Source organism: Gymnoscopelus braueri (assembly GCF_963280865.1).
Source record: "Gymnoscopelus braueri genome assembly, contig: SCAFFOLD_452, whole genome shotgun sequence".
Lineage (NCBI taxonomy): Eukaryota > Metazoa > Chordata > Actinopteri > Myctophiformes > Myctophidae > Gymnoscopelus > Gymnoscopelus braueri.
The window spans coordinates 6937-25000 of NW_027660665.1; the positions used below are offsets into that span (position 1 = coordinate 6937).

General features: G+C 43.4%; 1 long non-coding RNA gene across 1 annotated transcript in view; it reads right to left on the reverse strand.

The window, feature by feature from the left end:
* Nucleotides 1-905: 905 nt before the first annotated feature.
* Nucleotides 906-18064, reverse strand: part of LOC308081321 — a 21096-nt gene continuing 3937 nt past the window's right edge. Inside the window, exons 2-3 of the long non-coding RNA XR_013932825.1 lie at nucleotides 4735-4832; nucleotides 906-969 (exon numbers count right to left, since the gene is read on the reverse strand). This is a non-coding gene — a long non-coding RNA (uncharacterized lncRNA). The remainder of the gene's footprint in view (nucleotides 970-4734; nucleotides 4833-18064) is intronic.

Sequence of the window (18064 nt, forward strand, 5' to 3'; positions counted from 1 at the left end):
GATGTGTGAGAGAGAGTCTATCTAGCTTACAGTCCTGATCTGTCCTGCCCCCCCAGGTTTATGAAACGCGAGCTGCTTAGCAGATGGTTCATATCGTATTCTGGTCGGCTCCGTGTGTGTTTGTACCACAGACGAAGGCTTACGGTACATGTGAGCCTTTAGTCACACAGACGAACAGACACAAGGGAGCTCAGACTGTTAGCGTGAGAGAGAGACAGACAGACAGACAGATAGAGAGAGAGTGAGTGAGAGAGAGAGAGACAGAGACAGAGGAGTGGGACAAAGACAGGGTGATAGAGAAGGAGAGAGAAAGAGATAAGAGAGAAAGAGAGCAATAGAGATAGAGGGAGAAGGAGAAAAGGAGAGAGAAACCGAGGGAGATAGTGTTAGACACAGAGCAACACGGTGCGTTATCTAGCAAGGAAGGAGATAGTGAGAGAGCGAGAGAGAGAGAGAAAGAGAGAGAGCGAGAAACAGATATGGTGAGAGCGAGTGAAACGGAGCGTGAGAGAAATAAAGAGAGAGAGAGAACGAAGAGAGCAAAATTGAGAAACTGGGAGAAAGACCTGGAACAGACATTTCTGCTGAATGACGTGCACACTCTAAATAATGTCAATCTATAACCTGTCTGCAATGCTGATACAACTCCCCTGACTATATACCCAGGATAAAGGACCCGTTTCATTCTTTCCACCCGGAGTTCTGGGACTGGCGTTTGACAAACAGACACAGATAGTGAAATTGTGCATTCAGGTGAGTGAGTGAGTGTTGAGTTTTCGGGGTGTAAGAATGGACCCTTTTATGGGTCAATTTTTACACTTTCAATGTGAAATGAACACTCATTTTCGCATTTTGCAGCGTCTGGAGCAAGTTGTACGGAAATATTGTGTTGTGACCCGACTCACCATGATGTAATGTCTCTGCATCTCTGTCTTCTCACTGGCCAGCTTCTCACACTCCAGCTTTAGGCTACATGAAAACAAAAGGATGTACAGTAAATACACACACACTCTCTCTCTCTCTCTCGATATGCTGTACTTGCGCAGAAATTAGATGTGCACTACGTAGATCCAAGTATTGGAAAATGGTGGTGTCAGACAAATTTAGCAGCAATGACAGCTTCCATGCTTTGTGCTGTAATTAATTATTGGCACATGAGTTTCAACATGGTTTGGGACAGGGGGTGTAAACCTTTTCAGGTACATCACTTAGCCAATTTCCAAGGCTGGCTTGAACACCCTGTGCCAGACAGTGAAAACCGCCGTCGCTTTTACGTATTATTGTAGGCTACCAATTAGAATAATACAACATAGAATAAATCAATAATTTATTAAGAGAAATGAAGGTAAGATCAATTCTGACCATCCGGGCAAAAAGGTTTCATGCATGCATATCAAACAATAATGATTGTTTTTGATCAATTCGATTGATCCCCTCAATAGCCCAATCTGATCACCTGGTAGGCTTCTCATGTTGGACGATTTATGAAAAAATCTTTCTGGGCTGAATCGGGGATAAAATCGATTTTGAATGGAGAATCGTTTTTTAATCGAAACAAAAAGTTTTTGAATCGAGAATCACTTGTTTTGAAGAAATCTGAAAAAATCAGAATCATGACCCCCAAGAATCGGAATCGAATCGTGAGATAGCAGAAGATTCCCAGCCCTATCACCTGGTAGATCAAAACGAGTTGGTTAACCAGAAATGCCCACCCCTGGAGTAGGAAATGTGTGGATATAAACAACACTGTCGCCACCGCAAAGCACTGCTGCTTATTATCTGCAGAGACTCGACAGAAATTGGACAGAATGATGTGTATGATGTGGAATCACATCTAGTAACAAACAGTTACTATCATGAGATTCAACTCATTTCATATCACCGTCATCACAGCTGTAACATGTTGCGATCAAACCCCTCTCATTCACAACAGTTTTCACCACGATGGGTGGATGAGCATGCATGCACGTCGTATTCACTTCACGTGTGTGTGTGTCATGTTTGTTGATGTGTGTACAAGCGCACTTGTTTGTGCATGTGTACAGCATGTGCAATATCATCTGTATGTGTGCACACACCATAACATTTTTTAGACTCTCTCTGAGTCCTATCAACCCATTCATTCCGGAAAAGCATCTGTGTCATTATAGATTTTAGCTATTATTTTATACTTTGGCTATTCAAAAATAGCAGATATACAAGCTCATAGCGCGGCACCGAGTGCCGCTCTATGAGCTTGTAGATCTGCTATTTTTGAAAAATCTTGAACATTTTTGAAAAATCTTGAACATTTTTGAAAAATCTTGAACATTTTTGAAAAATCTTGAACATTTTTGAAAAATCTTGAACATTTTTGAAAAATCTTGAACATTTTTGAAAATCTTTGAATATGTATTTTTTAAAGCGAACATTTGTAACTCAAATCTTTGCTTCTGGGGGGTCCCTGGAACTAAATATCTTGAGATGGGGGTCGGTGGCCAAATACATATCATTGTGGGGGTCCTTGACAATTATGAAAAAAGTTTGAGCACCACTGATATAGCAACATCCGTCTTTCAGAAACCTGTGAGGATTTTAGAAGACATTTTGTAGATGCGTTTCCCCGGATTGAATGTGCTGAAAAACACTGAGGATTTGACTGTAGTCTGTATGAGTTCCACCAGCAGCCATGATGCCCAGTGAGGTGTGGAGTCCTTGTCATAACCATTCAGCCCATAATTCTCTCAGCCAAGGTCGCTGCTGGTCAGCTGTGTTATGAGATGACCATCACTGACCATGGCTACAGAAGAAATATGACGCGTTGTTCTGTTAGTGTTTCAGATACGATGGTCGTTGGCTCCAGGGTTCCATTTGCTGGGGGGGGCTGGGAGGAAAATCCATGCTTCTGCATTTGACACCCCCCCCCCCCCCCCCCCCCCCCCCCCCTAACCTCGCGTCACCAGGCTTTCCACCGCCGAGGAAAGCCTGGTATTCGTTCCAAACAAAGGAAAAAGGAAAAAAAGAATCGTGGTTCCGGTGGTGTGTTTTCCGGGTTGGCCGTCGCATTGTTTTTGTTCCCCACATATAATGCGAATCAATTAGTTTAAGTCTCGCTAGTCGTGCCACAAGTTAGAATAAAACATGGACGTACCAAACGCATATTATACCAAAAGAAACCAAAACGATTACACCAAACTCGGCACATTTTAAACGAGGGGAATCATTTTGGAGGTGCACGGCGCCGGAGGTTCCGGTCGTGTGTTCCGGCGGGCCGCCTGATGGCATGAAGATATTTCCGCTCCGAACGGATCAGAAACCCCCCAGTCATTTATTTATTATCGCCGGTAGAGATATGTTTTATCCCTGCTTCTGGTCAGACAGAATTAACCCATTGAGGCCTGAAGCCGATTCTGCAAATGTCTTCTAAAGCCCAACAGTATTCTGAAAAAACATATGTTTCTATATCAGTGGTGCTCAAACTTTTTCATGTCAAAATTACATGCATTTGGCCGCCGACACCCATCTCAAAATATGTTGTTCCAGGGACCCCCCAGATGCAAAGATTTTAGTTAAAATGTTCGCTTTAAAATAATATATATATTCAAAGATTTGCACACATTTTCACTATTTTTCAAATAGCAGATCTACAAGCTCGTAGCGCGGCACTCGGTGCCGCGCTACGAGCTTGTGGATCTGCTATTTTTGAATAGCCCAAGTGTAAAATAATGCTTTTTTGCTACGTTTGATGATATCACAAGTTAAATGTTTTATACAAAATGTATGTTGACCACATTAGCCCCAGTGTCCCTGCTTGGGGCAACACATTTTATTTGTATTTTTTTATTCAAAAGTAATTCAACAGCATATCTTACAAGTTGTTGTGAGCTATGGTTAGTACGACCTCTGCAGGTTATGGTTAGCACGACCTCTGCAGCAGCTACGGTACTGCATGCAAACCCCTGTGACAGATGGAACTCTGCTATGGCTGGCCTAATGAAGGCTGGATGAAATACGCACAAATAAAAGCCATTTATTTTCCGAGTACAGCTGCAGTCGGATGATCTCAGTTGTCTAAAAAAGTAAGACATACAGCCTTATTCTTTTTTACAATGACAAACAGACTCTGTCTTTCCTGCGTGTATTTGTGTATGTGAGTACGTACGTACTACTTTAGATGAAAGTATGTGTGTGTGTGCAGTGTTGTAAAATAACTAAGTACATTCATTCAAGCACTGTACTTAAGTACAATTTTTAGGTACTTTTACTTTACTGGAGTATTTCCAATTATCAGTACTTTTACTTCTACTCCACTACATCTCAGAGGCAAATATTGTACTTTTACTCCACTACGATTATTTGAAAACTTTAGTTACTAGTTCGTTTTCAGATATAAATTATGATATTCTAAAACATACATTAACCACTTCAGCCCTATTCTATACATAGGCTATTTGAAAATAGCCGATCTACAAGCTCACAACGCGTCGTGATGCGACGCGTTGTGAGCTTGTGTGCTTGTATTTTCAAACATTTTAGTACTTTTACTTTTGGTACTTTAAGTACATTTTGATGCCAATACTTTTGTAGTTTTACTCAAGTGAATTTTGAATTCCAGGCTTTTACTTGTAACAGAGTACTTCTACATTGCAGTATTGATACTTTTAATTAAGTAAAAAATGTGAGTACCTTTTCCACCTCTGTGTTTGTGTGTGTGCGCGCGTGTGTGTGTGCGTGTGACTGTGCGTGTGCATGTACCTGTGGTACTGAGCCTGGAGAAACTGGAACTCCTCCTTGATGCGGTCCAGAGTCTCCAGGACTGTGAACTTGAAAGACTGGCCAGGCTGCAAGGGGACCTGCAGAGCGAGAGAAAAGGAGAGGAAAATGAAAGAGGGAGATGGAGGGAGGGACGGAGTAGTGCAGGGTGTGTGTGCGTGTGTGTGTGCGTGCGTGCGTGCGTGCGTGTGTGTGTGTGTGTGTGTGTGTGTGTGTGCCTGCACTCTGCCTTTGAGTGCGTGTTTATGTGTGTACTCACACTCGCACTGTGGCTGTGTGCCGTGCATGCATGCGTACGTACGTGCACAAGTAAGTGCATGTGTGTCAGAGAGCGAAAGGGAGAAAAAAGCCAAGATGAAAGTGAGAAGGAAGGTCACTTCCCCTTCCCACACACATCATAAAGCCTTGTCCTCTCTCACACACACACACACACACACACACACACACACACACACACACACACACACACACACACACACACACACACACACACACACACACACACACACACACACACACACACACACACACACACACACACACACACACACACACACACACACACACATCTCTTTTCCTAATGACTCTGCCTCTCTACCCCCACCTGCCCCTCTCCTTTCTTCCTCTCCCTCCATGTCTCTCTCTCTCTCTCTCTCTCTCCTCACATTAGCATCTTCGCCCCTCTGCCAGGATACTACTAATGTATTCCAGCCTACAGAGCGCTGAAGAAGGGAAGGAAACGTCAAATGAATAACTTATCGGGGAAATCACAGCCGTTAAAACGGTGCCGTCTCTCACCTGCTAAAAGCTAAAAGAGAGACAGAGCACAACAAAACCAGCAGCTCCCTGGGGCGTCCAGCACCTCAACCCCCTTCCAACGCAACCATCACCCCTAACCATCCTGTTTTTAGAAGATCGTAGAAGTAGGCATGTAACGATTTATCGTAAATCGATTAAAATCAATTCAAACTGGTGACAATTTAAATAAAAACAATTAAAAAAAGAAAGAAAAGACAGGATCTTTGTAAGAGAATTGATGAGTCATTTGCTACTGTATTGACAAGAGGATAAGAGAAAACACAGTACTGTAAAAAATAAAAGAGAAGAAAATACTGGATTTGTGTAAGAGACAAAAAAAGATTTGTCTGGAAAATAATTTTGTGTTTAAAGAATCGTGAAAAATCGTACCGTGAACCTAGTATCGTGATTCGAATGATATTGTGAGTTGAGTGAATCGTTACATTCCTACTTAGAAGCAAGCACACATGAGTCCCCCCCCCCCCATTTTTGTCTCCTCTCCACCAGGCCAAAGGCGTGGCCAATACAATGTTTTTGCCCCTATCCGTCCATCCATCCGTCCGTCCGCGTGTGTGTGTGTGTGCGTGTGTGCGTGTGTGTGTGTGTGTGTGTGTGTGTGCGTGTGCATGTCCGTCCGGAACCGTTGGACCGATCGGCGTAAAACTGTGCACACACACTTCCTGGAGATCAGAGCAGAACCTCTGCCCCAAATATTTCAAATTGGCCTGTTACAGCGCCATCAGGAGGACGATTCTTGAAAAACAAATTTTTTGTTACTACTCCTACAGATTTTGTCCAAACCGCATGAAATTCGGTATACATTATTTCTGTAGCTATGAGATGAAGACGTATCTGTCACATTTTTCATATTCCATTCCGATTGGCTATAATAGGCCACCCCCACAGTTTGTGGGGGTGGCCGTTTTGCACAAAATGCCACACATCATGAATGCAGTGCTCGAATGCAGTGCTAGATTAACTATTGCAACCCTACCGTTCAGTGAACTTCAAGCACAGCCAGGATAAACATGACTGAGCCTTGGGATTTTCCAAAAGGGATAAGTTAATCAGTGGTCAGGGTTGGTGGTCAATATACCGTATTTTAAAGGATCATACCGGTGTCAATACATGTCACTGTCTTCTGAAAGTACATAAACAGACCATTTTCCAGGTGATTACCTTATTTTTAGACTTTTACATTTTGTCCATCATTTTTAAAACATTAACAAACTGACCAGAATAACCGAGTCAACACTGGCCAAACATAACATTGTGGTTAATAAGTCATAGATATGATGTTCGTTTGTAAATCAGTCTCTTCTCCTGCTACTGTTTTCACCTAGACTTTCCAAATCAATCACTGGTTTAAAAATGCATTAGAATGCAAAGATAACATAACTTTAACAAAAAAAATAACCACAACACAGGTCCTTAAGGTCCTTTTGTACATGAGGTTGACATTGAGACCAACCAGGAAAGCAGAACTAACTAATATTGTAGGGTTTTATGACAACTGTCCAGCATATGCTGTATGAATAACATTAAAACAACCCAACTAATAATGATTGAAGGAGGGCCTTTTTTATTTTATATATATCCATCCAAATAAGTTTGGCATGTTTTTTTTAACCCATTCAATCCGGGGACGCATCTGTGTAATTTTTTTATTTTAGTTATATCCATTATTTTAAAATTGTGCAAATCTTTGAATAATATATATTTTTAAACCGGACATTTGTAACTCAAATCTTTGCTTCTGATACAATACATACAAATAGATAAATAGATTTTGGGGGTCCTTGACATGAAAAAGTTTGAGAACCACTGATATTATAGCAACATACGGAAGACATTTGTAGATGCGTTCCCGGATTCAATGGGATAAGCCCGGTTTCTGATTCATCCATACACCCAATCAACCTATCCATCCAATCAACCCATCCATCCACCCAATCAACCCATTCATCCAATCAACCCATCCACCCAATCAAGCCATCCATCCAATCAACCCATCCATCATCCAGGCGGCCATTCATTCAGTTGCCATCGTTACACTGCCATGGGCACCGCAGCTATGGCTAAAAGATTGTCGGTTTCAGTAGAGGGCCTTCATTAGTCCAGACAAGCACAATTCAATTAGATTTCAATTAGTCTAACGGTGGAGGTCAGACACGTGGTGGGCTCTCCAGTAATTAAGCCGGCGAGCCAGGCAGGGGCTGAGCTAAGCCGAGACGAACGCGGGCCCCCCCCCCGTCTAGATGGCTGGATGGGCACAGAACACACAACCCTGGGGGGGTTGTGGAGGGTGGGAGAGGGGGGGGGGGGGGGGGTTCTGTCTGCCAACAGATCCCCACTGACCTTGATTCACACTGCACACACAGTGGGGGAGGGGTGGGGTGGGAGTAGATAGTGATCTCTCACTCACTCACTCACACACACACACACACACACGCACGCACGCACGCACGCACACATGTGCACACACACACACACACACACACACACACACACACACACACACACACACACACACACACACACACACACACACACACACACACACACACACACACTCACACAAGTGTACACAGGCAGAACTGCATGGGAGCTAACAAGAACACACATACACACACATGCACACACATGCACGCACGCACGCACGCACACACAAAAGGGAATGAATGAAGGGAGGGCAGGAGATGGATCCTCCTCTGACACACGCACAGAGGACGGCCAGGGATGGAGAGACTGAGGGACAGAGGGAGAGATAGACCGGTCTGACACTCTCACAGAGGAATGAGAGAACGACAGGACGGATGATGAAAGAGGGGCACGGCTGCTGACTGAGAGATAGCCAGCCATTTATCTGAAACTGAGGGTTATGGGGCGGGCTGAGAGACAGAGAGAGAGAGAGAGAGAGAGAGAGAGAGAGAGAGAGAGAGAGAACAGACAGAGAGGCATGCCGGCTATGCAGTAGTCAAAATAGTCTAGTGGATCTGATCTGTGCCCATCACTAGCTCTGCTAATGCTGCTACCATCTGCTAGCGTGCGCGCACACTCACACACACACACACACACACACACACACACACACACACACACAGGCATTGCTTCCGAAGTTCTGTGCACTAAAAACTTTGTACATTCAACACTTGAAAGATTTCCTTTTAGAGGAAATGAAAAAGCGTAAACCATATAAGAGATTCACTGGGTCAGCAGTGATAGTTTCTGTCCGTGTTGCATTCAGCCATGCAGCTGGGACACAGGAAATGGTCAAGGGAACGGACAAACTGTGTGTCGAATGACTTCCTGCTGTAGGCCAGGAGTTGTATCGTTAACCCATTAAGGCCTGAGGTTCCGATTCTACAAAATGCCAGTTTCCTGAAAAACGTATGTTGCTATATCAGTGGTTCTCAAACTTTGTCATGTCAAGGATCTCCAAAATTATATGTATTTGGTCGCGGACCCCCATCTCGAAATATGTTGTTCCAGGTACCCCCAGAAGCAAAGATTTGAGTTACAAATGTTTGCTTAAAAAATATGTATATTCAAAGATTTGCACAAATGTTCACGATTTTTCAAAAAGTAGCAGATCTACAAGCTCATAGCGCGGCACTCGGTGCCGCGCTATGAGCTTGTAGATCTGCTACTTTTTAAATAGCCAAAGTATGTGTTTCCGGTCTTAATGGGTTAAATAGGTAGTGTGGCTGTTGTAGTGAAGGTTGAACAACAGGCAGTGGGACTAAATTGGGGGGTTTTCTGCACTATTTACAGCATGAACCTAGAGAGACATCACATCATGTGCATGTCACACACGCTCTAGGGCTATCTTCGACTAAAGACATTCGTGGGGGACTAATGATCAAGCAAGGATTCTTAGACTAACGACTAACGGTTTCGTTGATTTAATCAATCTCGTACTTAGAGGTGCTTATATTTTATCAAATTATCATTGAAAGAATGATTTAAAAAAAAAATCTGATCAAAACCAAACAAATACTCGAATGAGGGAACGTGTGCAATGTGTGTTGTGTTCATGAACACAACACACGTACTATATGTGTGTGTGTGCTTATTCATGTTTTGAGTTCTCGCCTGCGCTGTGACAGATGGCAACCCAGACTGTTGCGGGTCCATGGCGTGTCATAAAAAAAAAGCCAGCACAATCTCCCTTGTGTGTGTGTGTGTGTTCTTGTGTTCGTGTTTGTGTGTGTGTGTGTGTGTGTGTGTGTGTGTGTGTGTGTGTGTGTGTGTGTGTGTGTGTGTGTGTGTGTGTGTGTGTGTGTGTGTGTCTGTGTGAGTCTGTGTGACTGTGTGTGTCTGTGTGTGTCTGTGTGTGCGTGTGTTCTGTGCATGTGTATATGAGTGTACAGTGTGTGTGCGTATGTGTGTGAGTGGATATGTGGTGCTGTCAAACACCCTGAAACCCAAAACTGATCCGGTTAATCTATAAGAGAGGCTGGGCGAGCTGGGGGTGGGGGAGGGGATATGTAACGTGCACACACACACATCTTTTTCACACACACACACTCGCACGCACACCCCGACAGCAGTCAATCACAATTTGGACGAGCTGGCACACGGATCGGCAGAGAATTAGGAAGGATTATCTATGGCGGCGGAGGGAGGGAGGGATGGAAGAGAGGGAGGAGAGGAGGGGTCTGTGCCAGAAGAAGATCACATAACAAGACAGAGTCTGGGCCAGACTCCACTCCCAGTCTACACCTCATCTGTCTGTCTGTCTGTCTGTCTGTCTGTCTGTCTGTCTGTCTGTCTGCCTGCCTGTCTGTCTGTCTGTCTGTCTGTCTGTCTGTCTGTCTGTCTGTCTGTCTGCCTGTCTGTCTGTCTGTCTGTCTGTCTGTTAGATGACCCCACGGCGGAGCCACACCAAACACGTCAACTAGGAATGGGACGACATGAAAATTTCATGTCACGATTATTGTGACCTAAATAATTGCGATTTACGATGTTATGGCGATAATCAAAATATGCTTAAAACTCTTAAAGGGATAGTACACCCCCAAAATGACATTTTTTCTATCGACATTACACATGGAGACTTGAATTGATGGAGATTTTTTTTTCTTTTTCGCATTCCTAAGCCAATAATTTGATGACCGGCGGCGGCTCAGGTAGACCGGAGACATTAGCATCTTTCCGCCGGTCAGGAATGCGACAAAAACAATCTCCATGAATTCAAGGCTTCATGGGGTGAGTAATTGATAGAAAATAAGTAATTTTTGGGGTGAACTATCCCTTTAAAATTACACTTCTGTTAACTTGAACCCCAGCATCCATAGTCTGGGGTGGAACATTTGTGAGCTTGTAGATCGGCTATTTTTGGCAAAGAGATTTAGAGCGTGAAAAACGACGTTCTTTACAGGTGCCTTTTTACCAATTCTAGAGGGTTTAAGTGGTACCGGATTTGCAGCTCGGCAATTATAAATAAATAAAAATCTCTGCGATTTTAATCACTATAAACGCTAATAAGCGTCAATGCGCGTCTGTGCATGGAATTTACTGCATGCGTACCATTCGTCTGTAAGACCATCGTACCAGCTACACCAGATGTGCGGATAGCACAAACCCAATACGTGTGCGTATATATATACATATATATATTGTGTTTCAAAGAACAAAAATGTTGAAAAGTTTAGAAATATATCAACTTATTTTAATAGTCCTATAACGTCACAAAAAACATTAATGACAATATATTTTATCAAGGAAAGGCGTTTTCTTTCAAGCTTTCTTTAAGCAAGTCTTTCAGGCTTACTGTCAAGAAAGCTACTCTTTGAAACAGTTGGAAGAATCAAATGCTGCAGACTCGGCCTGTCACTTTTTTCATCTGCCTAATCAGTTTGAAATTGACATTAATTACAGTAGTTAATATGAAGGTGTCTTGCTCCACCAAACATGTTTTTGCTGCTGAATGCTGCTGAACATGCTGGTGAAACATGTTTGCTATTCTCCATTTCTCCAAGTTCATCCAAACCATGGACTGATCAAATCACATGGGCATTCTCTACAGGAGTATACCGAACATTATGAATAAAATGATGTCTGTCAACTTGTCAAGCATGAATTTTCTTTCGCCATAAATGAGCATGCCATCTCTCTCTCTCTCATATCCGTTCCAATCTGATGACAATTGTTTATGAAACAATATGAGGGATGTTTGCATTAGATTCTGATTGCATAAAAGTTTGATTTATTAAAACAAATAATTTTATTATTATCACAGTCTACATAATATCAAGTGAAAGCTATGATGCAGCCTACAAAGATTCAGATTCAGATTCACTTTATTGTCACTTAGATGCACTGGTTGGGTACATACATACATGTGAAAAACTCTGAAGCTCCAATACGATAAAAACATGATAAAACGACCTAAAACACAAAACAAACAATAAAAACAGGCCAAGAATATCAATCAATTAAAGTCCATAGTGCAAAGTATAGAGAGTTACGTTTTACTGTTTGGTGGCCTGTGGGAAAAAAAACTGTTCCTCAGCCTGCTAGTTTGCGCTAAGGGCCATCTTGTATCCCTTCACTCTTTTGGACTTTAGAGGGGACAAAGACCCACCCATATTCATAAACAGTTGCTGTTTTTCGAGTCCTGCAACAACTCAAATGCACAATTGTGTTCCTGGTGGACTAAAGGTAATTTATGCCCGATCCTATTTCCACAGGATGTGCACAAGCCACACATACGCACCGTACTTTGAAGTAACCCCCGCATGACTGTCTGTTTCTCTCTCTGTCCGTCTGTCTGCTTGTCTCTATTCCCTGTGTGTGCCTGGCTGTCTGTCTGTCAGTCTATATTCTGGCCTCGCTGTTACTTTCTGCCCACCTTTCTGTCTGTCTATTGGTCCCCCTTTCTGTCTGTTGGTCAGGCGTTCATTCTGGCTGTCGATGGGGGAAGTCTTCAATTGAAGCGTCTGGTTTCCTGCACTGGCAGAGAGTGTGGCAGAGAATCAGACAGCGGCTGGAAAACAGACGCAGGTTCTGGGAGTGATTGAGAAATAAGTGGGTCTGTCTGCCCGGCTGCACACTTTATGCCTGCACACACTAGACCACGCATGCACGCATGTAACCTGCAAACACACACACACACACACACACACACACACACACACACACACACACACACACACAAAAGAGTGGTTCCTTGAAAAAATAAAATGCAATATCCCTTTCTCTTTCCGTTTCTCAGTACTGTCACTCTTTTTCCTTCTACCATTCACTGTCTCCTGTCTCTATCCCTCTGTCCCACTAACTCTCTCTCTCTCTCTCTCTCTCCTTCTCCCTCTCTATCTCTCTCCCTCTCCCTGAGACAAGGCTGATTCAGAGATGCATGAAATAATCATCAGCTGATGAAATATTTAGGAAAAAGGGCACATAAATAGATGAGAACTACCAAGTGCAGCAGAGACGCGCGCGTGCGTGTGTGCGTGTGTGCGTGTGTGCGTGTATGTATGTGTGTGTGTGTGTGTTCATGTCAGCGGCTGAACACATTTCGACGACAGCTCACTCTGCTTTCAGCAGACATGCCTGCTTGCATGTACTGTACTGTACTGTACTGTACTGTACTGTACTGTACTGTACTGTACTGTACTGTACTGTACTGTACTGTACTGTACTGTACTGTACTGTACTGTACTGCACATGTATGTGTACATGTGTATGTTCAACGTTTCATAATGTCTCTGTGTGTTTCTGGGTCTGCCAGTGAAAGTTGCCTGAGAGAACCCACAGGAGGCCAGGACTAATGAAGACTGCAGCTGGGATGGATAGAGCGACGAAGGAACGGACGGATGGACGGACGGACGGATGTAGACCAGTGGTTTTCAATCTTTGTGTGCCCAAGGCACACCAACGGGCATGTCAAAAATCTCAGGGCACACCTGTATTCATACCCGAGTAATTGACATCATTGGTGGACGTTTTTAAATTAGTTCATAAATCAAGCTTTTCTCCAGGGACTTTCGGCTAGACTTTTCAAATCACTCCGAGCTTTAAAATGTATTAAAACGCAATAGCCATGCAATCTTTTGTGTGTTGGATGACCTGAAGCAAGTTTCAAGTTGCTGGAACGTACTCAAATGAATGGAATCCAATGGCTTTTACTTGAAAATTAAACAAACCACGGTATGCTTTGGAAAATGGCTGACAGTCATGTTGTTGTTGTAATGCTGTTGTCATTGTAACACATACAATAGACATAGTAGATCTACGACATAGTGGTAGACACTACAGGTGGTCCTTTAAGTTTTGAGACACTTCAACTCTACCCAATCAATATCTCTCTCTCTGTATATCTCTGCTGTCCGGCAGGAACCAGCTAACTCCAAAATGTTCATTTTTCAGGAAATGACAAAAACAAAACAAAAATGGAGTTAGGAGGTTTTGTTCATCATTGATAAGAACAGCTAAATGGACCTCCAAGCTCACAATGAGGTTGGAGGTCAAAAGGGGGTGGAGCCTGGAGTCAGCAAAACCAGCTAACTCCACCCCCCTTTGCTGGAGTTAGCTGGTTTAGCAGAAACTTTGAGGATCCAATGGAGTTAGCTGGTTTTGTCAGAAGCACTTTTTAATACTTTTCATTGGTTCAATATTTTTTTTACCAACACACAGACGTAAAGGGTGTTCAATAGCACTGATTTGTGGAAAAAAATGCAAAAGCGGAAAAATGGAGTTAGCTGGTTTCTGCCGGACAGTAACTCACACAGGCTGTCATGTACGCTGCTGTAAACACGTGCGCATGCACGCACCCACACACGCACGCACGCACGCATGCACACACACACACACACACACACACACACACACACACACGTAACAACAGTTCTGCGTCTCTACAATTTTCCAAACACCAGCCTTCATCAAATCATCAGGGGTGGCGAACAGTCCTCATTTCGCCCACTTTAGCGGTCATCATACCACAGCGAAAAGCCACACTGCCAACAATAAAAGCCCATTTTGGAGATGGTAGTACCCTCACCGCGGTGGAGAGGTACTGAACATGTACGCCTGTGTCTGCCAGCCAGCTGGCCAGCCAGTCAATTAGCCCACCAGTCCAAGAAGCAGCCAGTCAGCCAGCCTGCCAGCAAGTGGTTGGATTACAAAATAATCATGGAGACACCGGCAGCCAAACTATTCACTGGTCACAATCCAGTCCTCGCTCTGATTAGTGGTTTTAATGACAAATACGAGAAAACAAAACAAAGGATTTGAGGATAAGGAAAAACAGCCTATCACTTATTTTTCTTTTAAAATTGAGAGCAGTCTTAATCTGGGAAGATTGCTGTTGACTTGAATTCGTTTTGTTTTGTTTTTACAGTTTTGGCGGCGGTTTCGACGTGAAGCCTTTTGTTTTTCCTGGTTGTTGTTTGACTTTTTGCCATGCCATCGGCTTGTCTGCCTATTGTAAACCAAGACAACAACAGAAGGAGGAGGCAAACCGCGATCAGCCACGCTGTTTCTGTTGTTATGTTCTGTACATACAATAACCCATTAAGACCTCAGGCCGATTCTACAAATGCCTTCTAAATCAGTAGTTCTCACACTTTCAAGATTTCTCTAAAAATGTTCAAAAATGGCAGATGTACAAGCTATTTCTCGATAGCCAACGCTAAAATCTAAAATGGCACAGATGCTTTCCAGTTTTTTTTTTTGGGATTCAAAACACAAACGCACATTCAAAACACAAACAAAAGTCCCACACATGACAGGGACACCCACACACACACACACACATATATACAAATACAAACGTACACACACATAGACAAATGCAAACCCACACACGTAAAAAAACACAGACTGTGGTGCAAACACTTCCTTCCATCCCTCCTCACGATGCCCTCATTAACACATTAACTGCCAAGACCGTAGCCCTACGGGCCGTTAAATCCAACTGTTAAGCGCCGAGACCGTAGCCCTACGGGCTGCGGTCTTTTCGCGCATGCGCGGTCCGGGTGCACTTTCGGAATTTTTTTGATCCACTTCCGTTTCCGGTTTGATGACAGGAAATAGAATTATTTGGGATCCGGTTTTCACGATCACGCCCGCTCCCATTCTACAGACGAAACTGAAACTCAATTCTCTTCCTGTAGTTTTTTCTCCTCGCATTTCACTGTTTAACGTAATCCGCTCTAACTCAAACATGGATGCCCCGTTTGACACGTGGTTTTCACTGGGAGATACAGGGAGATCTCGCGGATGTAAACAGACTGTGTAGCGCTCAATCTTAAGGATTTTAACAAGATCTATGGCGACATGAAAAAAACAAAAAAACAACAAAAACACCTTGGCACTGGTGAGTACATTATGAGATTAGCCCTTGGCAGTGGATGTGTTAATGGAGCATATGTGATTTTTGTGGCCACATTATTTGGCATTGGTTTGTTTACTTGGCTGTAAAAACAAAGTGTTACCCTTTGCAGGGCCCAAGGAGAGGGAAGGGAGGGCCTAGTGCATATTATATATACGCATACACAACAAACACTAACAGACAGACATGCACTGAAACACACACACACACACACGTACAGTACAACACCCGCACGCACACACAAACAAACACAAATCTCTAGAAAGTAAAATGCCATTAGCCAGCCCATGGCATAAAGCAGACTTCACTGATTAGAGGAGTTAAAGTTTATTTCAGACTGCATCACACACACAGGAATACACACATGCTCCTGGCAGATTCATGTACACTCACAAATCCTGAGTTCTTTCAGTTCAGTGGTTCTCAGAGTGGGGGTCCTTGAGGGGGTTCCAGGGGGTCCCCAGCTAAATGTGTTAATACAGCTTGTACATGCTATTTTTGAAAAAATGTGAAAAATCTTGAAAGTGTTTGAAAATGTTTTAATAATTTTGATTTCTTTAACACAAATATTCTCTTCTGGGGATCCCTGGCACAAAACATTTTCAGATGGGGGTCGGCGGCCAAATATATATCAATTTGGGGGTCCTCTGCACAAGAACGTTTGAGAACTACCGTCTAAGTTCATATTTACATAGCTCTGCTGTCGGGCAGAAACCAGCCGTGTCCAAAATATTAACTTTTCAGGAAATGAACAAAATGCTGCCTCATCAAAGTTGGTATGGTGACTTTATACATGTGTCCTCATATTATCATCACTTTACCCATATACAGCTCAAGTGGAGTTAGGAGGTTTTTGACCATTAATGTGGAAAAAGTTCCAAAGTTAGGTGGTTTGTCTGACAGTTTGAGGATCCAATGGAGTTAGGAGGTTTAGTCAGAAGTGCTTTTTAAACCCCACACACATACGTACAGGGTGTTCTTCTATACCCATTAAGACCGGGAACGCATCTGTGTCGTTTTAGATTTCTTTGGCTATTTAAAAATAGCAGATATACAAGCTCATAGCACTCTGTGCCGCACTATGAGCTTGTAGATCTTCTATTTTTGAAAAATCGTGGAAATGTGTGCAAATCTTTGAATATATATATATTTTAAAGCGAACAACTCAAATCTTTGCTTCTGGGGGGTCCCTGGAACAAAATATTTTGAGATGGGGGTCCGTGGCCAAATACATATACATACATCATTTTGGGGGTCCTTGACATGAAAAAGTTTGAGAACCACTGTTCTATAGCACTGATTTATAATAATAAAGAAAAAAGAAGTTGAAAAATGGAGATAGCTGGTTTCTGCCTGACAACGACGATATCCACTATATATTCATTTCACTGACACACTCATCCAAGGTGACCACAGCGGTCGTGCAGGCTGTAGTAGGAGCACACCAGTCGAGTCTGTGCCTTGCTCAAGGACACTTCAGAAAGGACGCTGTGGTGGCTGTTGCACAGAGCTTACGCAAAGAGCTTGGTAGACGTTGCGTCATCATCAATGGCACCCCCACGGTGTGATAACAGGCTGAGACGGTCTCTCTCTCTCTCTCTCTCTGCTGTGCTCTCATTATATCAGCATCACAGTCATCTACTCTCTGTAGAATACAGCTGGTGACAACTCCTTGCGCTGGAAATACCTCACACAACATACACAACAGGGACAAACCCCACACACAGGGCTATAAGAGACATAGTTCGTGGCATAGCACATGAGGGCATGCGCGTGTGTGCGTGCGTGTGTTTCAAGGGTATGGGGTTTTGATCAGGTGGTGCTTGATAGCGCCAACTTTCCGTCATTGCTTCATAACAGTAGGATCTCTCTCTCTCTCTCTCTCTTTCTCGGTCAGGATGTGCACTATTTTATGGTTATTGCTGTTGGCATCACCATTTACAACACAAAACGGCCTCCTTCCCCGTCTACGTAAATCACCACACACACACACACACACACACACACACACACACACACCCCCCCCCCACACACACACACACACACACACACACACACACACACACACACACACACACACACACACACACACACACACACACACACACACACACACACACACACACACACACACACACACACACACACACACACACACACACACACACACAAAAA